The 10,169-nt window shown below is 44.9% G+C and overlaps 1 pseudogene; it reads left to right on the top strand.

Moving 5' to 3' along the window:
• The first annotated feature begins 3,290 nt into the window (after positions 1–3,290).
• LOC102147220 (transcriptional coactivator YAP1 pseudogene) lies at positions 3,291–8,721 on the top strand (annotated as a pseudogene).
• Positions 8,722–10,169: the final 1,448 nt, after the last annotated feature.

The following is a 10,169-nucleotide window of genomic DNA, read 5'->3' on the forward strand; positions in this document are numbered from 1 at the left end:
TCTCTGCGCGCCCGCAACCCTGCACCCCTTTCCTGTGACCTGCGGCGAAGCTCGGCGGGGGACCGGGTATTCAATTGACCAGGAGTCCGCGAGGCGCAGATGCAGGAGTGCTGGGACGCTCGCGATGAGTTTGCAGTTCCTGCCGGCTCCAGCAAGGCCCCGGGTCAGTCCGGGGCGTTGCTCTGTTGCAACTCCGAAGGCGCCAAGGCAGGGAGGGACCGGTAGGCGAAGGGCAGCCGCGCTCTTGCACTCTGTTTCAGTCCTCCAGTCGCTGTTGAATGGAGTTTCCATCTCCAGTCTCAGCCAAAGCAGGCAAGGCGGACAACCTCGCCCTGGCAACTAGTGAGTATGCAGTCCCTTCTCCGCCCCGTTGGGCACTTGAACTTGTGCCTTTGGATTGTTTCTCCCCAAGCTTTCTATGAATTCCAAGAATGCAACTGATAACTCAGTAAAAACTGCCCTTACTTGAAGAAAGAATACTTTAAAATCTTAGCAGAGGAAATGTTCTAGATGGGTTGTAAGTCGAGGACTTTCAAGGGTGGGAGGAACACGAAAATTACTACACCAGGGAACACAAATGCTGTTGAGAATGCCTCTCACACATCAACTACACACCTCTAGCAGGTAGGTTCTACGATTAGGTTGGGCCCATCCTATTTTAAGTGTACTGTTGGTGGAACTTAATCTGAGTCTAGGATGAATATTTTAATTTTAAGTTTTTAATTTAAATACACATCCCAAAAAAGATACAGAAAGCATATAAAGCACACTTTATACCATTTTAACAAAAACAGCAAAAGAGAGAATATGTGAATGACAGCCTCATAAAATGGTCTTTAAGTACTGGTTGTTTCCACTAAAGTTTTTCTTCCTACAAAGAACAGAAATTGCAAACCAAACATTGTACTTCATGCTACTAAGTAACAGAAAAAAAAAATGCTATGGCAAAAACAAAACAAAACAAAAAAAACGAAACAAACAAACAAACAAAACCCTTGAAAATGAACTTTTTTTTTCAAGGAAAATCTAAATTCTTTGCTGAATGTTGCAGACATTTTACCTCTAGATCAACTCTTAAGGTAACTGGAGATTTATTTTCTCCAGAGAGTACAATAGAGGATCTTTGGCCAAGGGGTCAACCATTATTTGTGAGAGCATGTGTCCTCTAGTGAAATGAGAGAGATTAAATGACAGCATGTCTTGATTTTCTTGGTGGCACCACAGGATGTACACATTTCAGGTTTATTGAGCTGTGTGAAAAAGTCAAACCTGGAAGACTTACTATTAAGCTGTTTATTACTATAAACAAAACAGTGTGAACGTGACTAAAAGGACATGCAGAGCTCTCTCTTTTCCCACACTGATATGTGTTATGATATACATATCAATAAATGAAACTGAAGTGAGACACCTAAAACAGATCCTTGTTATATGGCCAATTTATTTTTTTCAAAAAAGGCACTAAAGCAATATAATGGGGAAGAAGTGTCATTTCAACAAATAGTGCTGGACCAACTAGATATCTACTACCGAGGACAAAAATCTCAATCCCCACCTCAAGACATACACAAATGCTAATTTGAGTTGGATCACAGAACAAACCATATAAACTATAAAGTTTTAGAAGAAAACGCATGAAAATGTCTTTATGACTTGGCAGAAAGCAATATTTTCTAAATATTAGACCGAGAAATAAGTAAAAGAAAAATGATAAATTAGGCTTATCAATATGAAATATGTCTTTTCATCCAAAGACACCATTAAGTAAGTGAAAAGGCAAGCCATGGACTAGGAGAAAATATTCACAAAACATATTTGACCAAGAACGTGTATCCAGAGTATATAATTAGCTCCTACAATTCAGTATTAGAATGGAAACACCCGTTTCTTTAAAATGGGCAAAAGCTTAAACAGACACGTCGGAGAGGAAAATACACTAGTGGCCAGTCAGTTCATAAAAGAGTGCTCAATATCATTAGTTGTGAGAGAAATAAAACTAAAGATTGAGATACCACTCCACCATTTTAGCATGGCAAAATTATAAAGTCAGAAAACACCAAATCTTGGTGAAGACGTGGAACACCCAGAACTCATACATTTTTAGTGGGAATGTAAAGTGTTATAATCACTTTGGTTTAACAGTCTCCTATAAATTTATACATAAACATCTTTCTTTTCCCTAGCAATTATTCACCTAGATATTTCTTCAAGAGACTTTGAAACATATGTACACACACAGACACACACACACACACTCACACATACACAAATTATTACAAGAACGTTCATAGCAGCTTAATTCACAATAGCCAAAACTACAAACAACCCAAGTGTCTATTATCAGGACACTGGTAAATAAATTGTGGTATATTCATTCAATGGAATACTATTCAGCAATAAAAAGGAATGAACATCTGATATACTCAACAATGTGAATAAAACTCAGAGACATTATGCAGAAAGAAAGAACTGAACACAACAGTGGTCATACTCCATGAGTCCATTTATAGGAATTCTTAGAAGAAGCAAAACTAATTTAAGATGCAAAACATCAGCACGGTTGCTTTCAAAAATAATGCAGAGGAAAATGACAATGAGGAGGATCATTCTGATTCTTTATTAATTAATCATCAATCATATCCAGACACAACTAACACTGGCAAAATGAAGTAGACTTTTTTTTTTTTTTTTTTTAGGTGAAGTCTTGCTCTTTCACTCAGGCTGGAGTGCAGTGGTGCAATTTTAGCTCACTGCAACCTCCGCCTCCCCGGTTCAAGCAGTTCTCCTGCTCAGCTTCCCGAGTAGCTGGGACTACAGGTGGACACAACCACACTCAGCTCTTTTTTTATTTTTATTTTTTTAAAGAGAGTTTCTCGCTATGTTTCTCAGTTTGATCTTGAATTCCTGGGCTCAAGCAATTCTGCTTTGGCCTCCTAGATTGCTGGGATTACAGGCATGCACCACCATGCCCATACCTGGAGTTGAACTCTTATGGGTCTCTGGGTGTCTTGTGAAGGATGCATGAGTGTTATTTAAAGGGCCCGTTAAGGCTTCTCTTTTCCTTAGGATGTTTGTAGCCAATGCACCGGACAACTGCTGCTCTCCCTGCCCCCTGCCTTCCCTCCATAATCTATCCCTAAACAGAGATGAATTGTTTGGCTTCTCCTCTGAAGGAATGATCCTGTTGACCTCCCATTTACTTTTCCTTGTGAGCCTCCAATTAGTACATCTGTGGCATTAGGTGGCCTTTATTTTTTCTTCTTTCTTACCCCACTAGTATCTTGAGGAAGATGCATAATATGAGTAAAGTGACGGAAGACCTAGAGACCAAGCGGGTTGCCCAGTCCCAGACTAAGCCTCAGATCTGGTGCAGCAGCCACACCTGGTCTGCCTCACATCACTCGCTGAACAGCATATCTCTGCGACTTGACAGGCAGGAAGTGCGTCCTTCAGTGACTGTAGTCAGTGAGTACCCACATGGCTCCAGTTTTTCGGTGCTCACACATTGTCTAGGCCAAGAGGTGGCATCTTTGCAGCCGGGCCCTGTAGATCCACCATGATGTACCTGATTGGACACAGCTCCAGTACTTGGTGCTGAGCATAAGCCCCAAGGGTTTCGGGTAGCTTGTCTCCATTCTGTCTCACATGTCATCAGTCATGCTATCCTCTCTGGCACATACATGGTGTTGGACTTGGGGGGCATTGGGCATGAGTTGGGAAGGGGAGAAAGGGGGCAAGTAGTTCCTCTTCAGGGCACACAATTATGTCATCTTTCAAACTAGGGACATGAGTGTTGCTAACATTGTGCACCTGATCCTGGAATCCCTGGGGTAAACAGCCACAGTTCCTATTTTTAGTTCACTACTAAATCATCTTTTATCATTTGTGAATTTACAGACCCCATCCATCATCCTAATAAGTTTGCTATAACACCCTCTAAACCATCAGTAAATGGGGACATACTGTGAGATTCAAGCTGATTCTGTTACTAACACCGCCAACATGTCCCTCCTGAGAATTCCCTGGGAGGGTCCTTGGTGTAGCCTTGGTAGAGATGGGAAGAGGAGATTAAGTTTTAAACCAGACTTTCATTTTCCCCTGCTCAGTTTTCTCTTTAATTTTCCTCCTGAAAAAAGTGTTTGAAGTTTTAGGCCAGTATGAATCAAATCCTAATGTGGACAATACCAATAAATTATGTTTAGTCCCTGGCTGTATCTGATGTTTTTTCTAAATTGGTTATTTTAGACAATGAATGACCCATAATGGTTTTTTGTTGTTGTTTTTGAGATGGAGTTTTGCTGTTGTCTGCCAGGTTAGAGTACAGTGGCATGATCTCACTGCAACCTCTGCCTCCCGGGTTCAAGTGGCTCTCCTGCCTCAGCATCCCAAGTAGCTGGGATTACAGGTGCTTGCCACCATGCCCGTCTAATTTTTATATGTTTAGTAGAGACAGGATTTCACCACGTTGGTCAGGCTGGTCTCGAACTCCTGACCTCAGGTGATCCAACTGCCTCAGCCTCCCAAAGTGCTGGGCTTACAGGCATGAGCCACCATGCCCGGCCCATAATGGGTTTTGATCTGGTACTATTTTCATTTCTCATTTCACAATGAGGAGCAAAGCAGCAAAATGTTTCCTTTAAGATTATAGCAGCCAATGAAAGACAGGAACTTCTCATTGATTGAGCACCTATTATGCTCATATTATTGACCACTATACATATGTTGCCTCATTTAATTGACACAGTGATCCCCTCAAGTAGATAGTGGTGTTCTGCTTTTCTTGTGGAGGACACTGAGACTCAGCAAAGTTGAGGAACTTACTGAAGACAAAGCAACTTGCCAGTGCACTACAGGTTGACTGTTCTAGAAATTTTGGTTCAAAAAGCAAAGACGAAGTGGTGATAAACAGTTGCCCCTCTGAAAGGACAGTGACTTCAAATGGAAAAGAGAAGGGCTTCAATCTCCCTCAGGAAACATAGTCGTGGCAAAAGGTAAGGCTGGTGGTCTCCAGATGCATCACTCCAGGAGTTCACTGTTACTGATAAAACTTAGAACCTCCTACGGCCATGGTTGAGAGTAAACTGATTTTCTGAGATAAACGAGATTTGAAAGAGGGTGGGAATCACATTTTGATTGAGTTCCTACTTTAAGTACTAGATCAAAGCAGCTTGGGGTAACATATACTTTGAGTCTACCTGACTCAAAGCTCAGGTTCTGAGTATTTCACTCTGAAGTCTGAAAAGTCAGGGGCTGCATACAGAGGGTGCTCACTCCTTCTCAGCACCTCTTTTGCTAGGCTTATGGAGCCAGTGTTTTTCTCATTCCACTTTTTCTGCTCTGTGCACCCAGCACAGAGTTCTGGCCTCTGAAGATGGGACAAGACCTTATACATATTACACTTCTATCTAAGAATCTGTAAATAGGTGAGCTGCCCTTGATATGTACATCACCTATTTCAAGGGGCCAATGGGACTTTCATGTGCATCCTTGATTCAGTTGCCCAGAGGCACATGTTTCAACTTGAGCACTGCCTCGAGAGATGGCAGAAGGGCAAGCCCATGTTTCCCTTACCTGCAATCCCTGCCACTGCCTGCAGTGAGGTGTGGCCTCTGGAGTGATGCATCTAGAGAGCACCAGCCTTACTTTTTGCCATGACTATCTTTCCTGAAGGAGATCGAAGCCCTTCTCTTTCCCGTTTGAAGTCTGTCTTTTCAGAGGGGCTACTGTGGGTGGGAATCACATTTTGATTGAGTTCCTACTTTAAGTCAGGCATTGTACCAACGACTTATCATAGTTTTCCTTACTCTCTTTCAGAGTGATTCTAATTAGTATCTGATATTTTATAAATTGGAGAAGGAGAGACCTACTGGATACTGATTTAAATATGCAGTTCCTAAAAGAACGTGATGTTGTTGCGGGCAAACAGAAACCTCACTCCCACCTTCTCAGAGGAGAAACTTGTCTGTTCTTTAGCCCTTGATAATAATACTTGAAAGGGGAAAGATTCTTAAACTTTTCTCTGAATTATGGCCCTGCCACTCCAGCTGGGTTTTTCTCTCAAAGGGAGACAGTAATGAAGGGCCCAGAGGATCTGGCTATGTTGTCATGGTATCACTGAGCTGTAAGATGCCATGTGTTTTCTGATTCTACAATCGCCTATTCAAGAGTACACTAGCTATTCTTTGTACAGGAGCCAGACAATGTGAGCTGTACATAAGAATTATTTTTGCAGTGTCAAAAGCCATTCTAGGTGGAATCCAAATGACCACTTGCCTTAGGCAGACACCCCCTCAGCTTCACTGCAGGTCCAGAGTCAGCCCAGGCCACAGTGAGAACCACCAGGAGTGGAAGCAACACTGTCTAGAACCTGCACATTGTCTAGAAGTGGAGGCCACTTTCCCCTCCTCCTCCAGCAACTTCAATGTAGAACAATCCCAGGAAGGAGTAGCTGGTGTGTTTCTGGCAAGGGCATATACTGTTGAATGAATAATCACCTGTTCACAGACCAACAAAATGCTTCACTCCTCACTGTCTGAACTCCTAGGATTGGCTATAAGTCCTGCTATGAGAAGAAACATTTCTGAAGTACCTCTCTGGGATCATTCCCACATGGTGAATCATAAAGGGAGCTAGGAGAGGGGCCCCATACTTTTCCTGTGTGTGTATTGTGATGCTCAGATATTACATCTAACCACTACTGCATATGTCATAGGCTGGGAAATGCCAGTGACTTTAGGGTGAAATGGTGAGTCCTAGGGAAATGAGTCTGATGACATCTGCCTTAGTCTTCATTCCTTGGATTGCTTTGTTAGTTTTCCAGGGCTTCCAAAACAAAGTTCCACAAACTGGGCGTCTTAAAACAGAAATGTATTCTCTTCCAGTTCTAGAGGTGAGACATCTGAAATCAGGGTGTCAGCAGGGCCATGCTCCCTCTGAAGGCTCCAGGGAAGGATCCTTCCTTGCCTCTTCCTAGCTTCTGGTGATTTCTCGGGGTGTTCCCCTGGCTTGTAGACACATCACTGCAATCTCTGCCTCTGTTGTTACATGGTCTTCTTCTCTGTGTGTCTCTTTATCTCTGTGTCTCCTCTCCTCTCATAAGGACATCAGTCATGTTGTATTTAAGACATACCCCCAATTCAGTATCATCTTATCTTAATGAGAGGTGACAGTGTCCTGGCAACCCTCGCCCCTAGCTCTCGGCGCTTCCTCGGCCTGGCGCCCACTCTGGCAACGCTTGAAGAACCCTTCAGCCCGCTGCTGCACTGTGGGAGCCCCTCTCTGGGCTGGCTGAGGCCGGAGCCGGCTCCCTCTGCTTGCAGGGAGGAGTGGAGGGAGAGGTGCCAGCGGGAACCTTGGCTGCACGCGGCGCTTGCGGGTCAGCTCGAACTCTGGGTGGGTGCGGGCTCGGCTGACCCTGCACTCGGAGCGGCCTGCCAGCGCCGCGGGCCCTGGGCAGTGAGGGGCTTAGCACCCGGGCCAGCAGCTGCGGAGGGTGCACCGGGTCCCCCAGCACTGCCGGCCTGCCCGCGCCGCGCTCGAATTTCGCCGAGCCTCAGCCGCCTCCCCGCGGGTCAGGGCTCGGGACCTGCAGCCTGCCATGCCCGAGCTCCCCGCGCACCGTGGGCTCCCGCGCGGCCCAAGCCTCCCCGACGGGCGCCGTCCCTTGCTCCGCGACCGCTCAAGGGCTGAGGAGGGCGGGCGCGTGGCACTGGACTGGCAGGCAGCTCCGCTCGCTGCCCTGGTGCGGGATCCACTAGGCGAAGCCAGCTGGACAGGCCAGTACTGATGCAGGCACTGCAGGAGCCCTGACTCCACAGCATGTTCGAGTTCATTCCTCTCCAGCTTCTCTGCAGTTGGGAGCTGTTTCTCCTGGGACACTGAACCTGAACCCCACTGGAGTAGTCTCTGGCCCAGCAGCTACACCCACAGCTCAGTCTCTTCGACAGTCTTCTTTTGAGATACCTGATGATGTACCTCTGCCAGCAGATTGGGAGATGGCAAAGACTTCTTCTGGTCAGAGATACTTCTTAAACCACGTCGATCAGACAACAACATGACAGGACCCCAGGAAGTCCTTGCTGTCTCAGATGAATGTTACAGCCCCTACCAGTCCACCAGTGCAGTAGAATATGATGAACTTGGCCTCAGGTCCTCTTCCTGATGGATGGGAACAAGCCATGACTCGGGATGGAGAAATGTGCTATATAAACCATAAGAACAAGACCACCTCTTGGCTAGACCCAAGGTTTGACCCTAATTTTGGTAAAGCCATGAACCTGAGAATCAATCAAAGTGATCCAGTGACACAGCCACCACCCCTGGCTCCCCAGAGCCCACAGGGAGGCGTCATGGGTGTCAACAACTCCAAACCAGGGGCAACAGATGGGACTGCAGCAACTACAGATGGAGAAGGAGAGGCTGCCGCTGAAACAGCAAGAACTGCTTCGGCAGGAGATAGCACTGCATAGCCAGTTACCAACACTGGAGCAGGATGGTGGGACTCAAAATCCAGTGTCTTCTCCCGGGATGTCTCAGAAATTGAGAACAATGATGACCAATAGCTCAGATCCTTTCCTTAACAGTGGCACCTATCACTCTCGAGATGACAGTACAGACAGTGGACTAAGCATGAGCAACTACAGTGTCCCTTGCACCCCAGATGACTTCCTGAACATGGATGCCATTTCTTTTGCCCAGTTAAATGTTCACCAATCATTTTAACTTAATATGCAGACTTAGAAGTCAGATGCTTCATGTCACAGCATTTAGTTTGTTCAACAATTGTTTCTTCAGCTGCCTTTGGCCAGTGGAAAAACGTGATTTACTGGTCTCACAAGCCAAAAACGTTATATCTGATATTAAATACTTAATGCTGATTTGAAGAGATAGCTGAAACCAAGCTGAAGACTGATTTACTTTCAGTATTTTCTTTTCCTCCTAGTGCTATCATTAGTCACATAGTGACCTTGATTTTATTTTAGGAGCTTATAAGGCACGAGACAATTTCCATAGAAATATATTAATTATTGCCACATACTCTAGTATAGATTTCGGTGGATAATTTTGTGGGTGTGCATTTTGTTTTGTTTTGCTGGTTTTTTTTTTTTTTTTGGTGGGGGTGGGAGGTAGTTTGTTGGTTGGTTGGTTTTGCCAGAACCTAGGCAAATGACCATAATAGTGAATCTGTTCATAGTTGTAGCTTGGGATGGTTATTGTAGTTGTTTTGGTAAAATCTTCATTTCCTATTTTTTTTTTTTTTACCACCGTATTTAAATCTTGATTATCTGCTCTCTCTTTTATATACATACACACACCCAAACATAACATTTACAATAGTGTGGTAGTGGAATGTATCCTTTTTTAGGTCTCTCTACTTTCCAGTTAATTTTTAAAAAGGTAGCACTTTGTATGCATTTAGAATACATGACTTTAAGTAAAGTTGCCTGGTGTTTCCTGAATGCCCAAGAGAGAGGAAGAAGCTGACAGAAGGATAGAGATAGGTAGGGATCTTGCAGAGAGATGCCGAGCAGGCCCCACAGCTGCCCAGGGATGATCACGCTTCCCCACCTCCTACCTCTTCTATGTCTTAGTGGTTTGCAGTAGCGGCCGACCTGCTGGAAAAGAGATCCAGAACCTGCGCCAGCATCTGGAGAAGTCCATCAGCCTCAGTGTCTGCCTGAGGGAGAGGCTGGAGCGTGTGCTCAGCAATGGTGACCAAGGAAAAGGTAGAAAGGCAGAAATTTAATGTTTCTGTCCACATTTAGGAAGTTTCAAAAGGGCATATAGCTTCTTGGGGCAGAGTGTTACAGGTGTAAAGCACATTGGTGTGCATGATTTCACTTGTTCCTTACAATCAGCCCAGATAGGGAAGCAGGAAGGGTACTATTGCTCCCAGCGAGTGGTTTGCCCCAAACAGGGCTAGGTCTCATTCTCAGGACTATCTGAAGTGATGTCATTCTTATATGTCCTTATACTGCCTGGTGCTGTTCTTGGGCTTGTGGCTCGACTGGTGACTGGTAGCACCAAGGTTTCCATGGTGCCCACTTCAGCAGAATGAGAGCAACATTCCACCTTTATGCCATTACTACATGCCTTGGATATCACCTACCTCTTCTCTTGTGCTAATGACCCTTATTCCCACACTCTTCACTCTGGATGCTCTCACTTGG

The sequence above is a fragment of the Macaca fascicularis genome, chromosome 1 (genome assembly GCF_037993035.2).
Source record: "Macaca fascicularis isolate 582-1 chromosome 1, T2T-MFA8v1.1".
Lineage (NCBI taxonomy): Eukaryota > Metazoa > Chordata > Mammalia > Primates > Cercopithecidae > Macaca > Macaca fascicularis.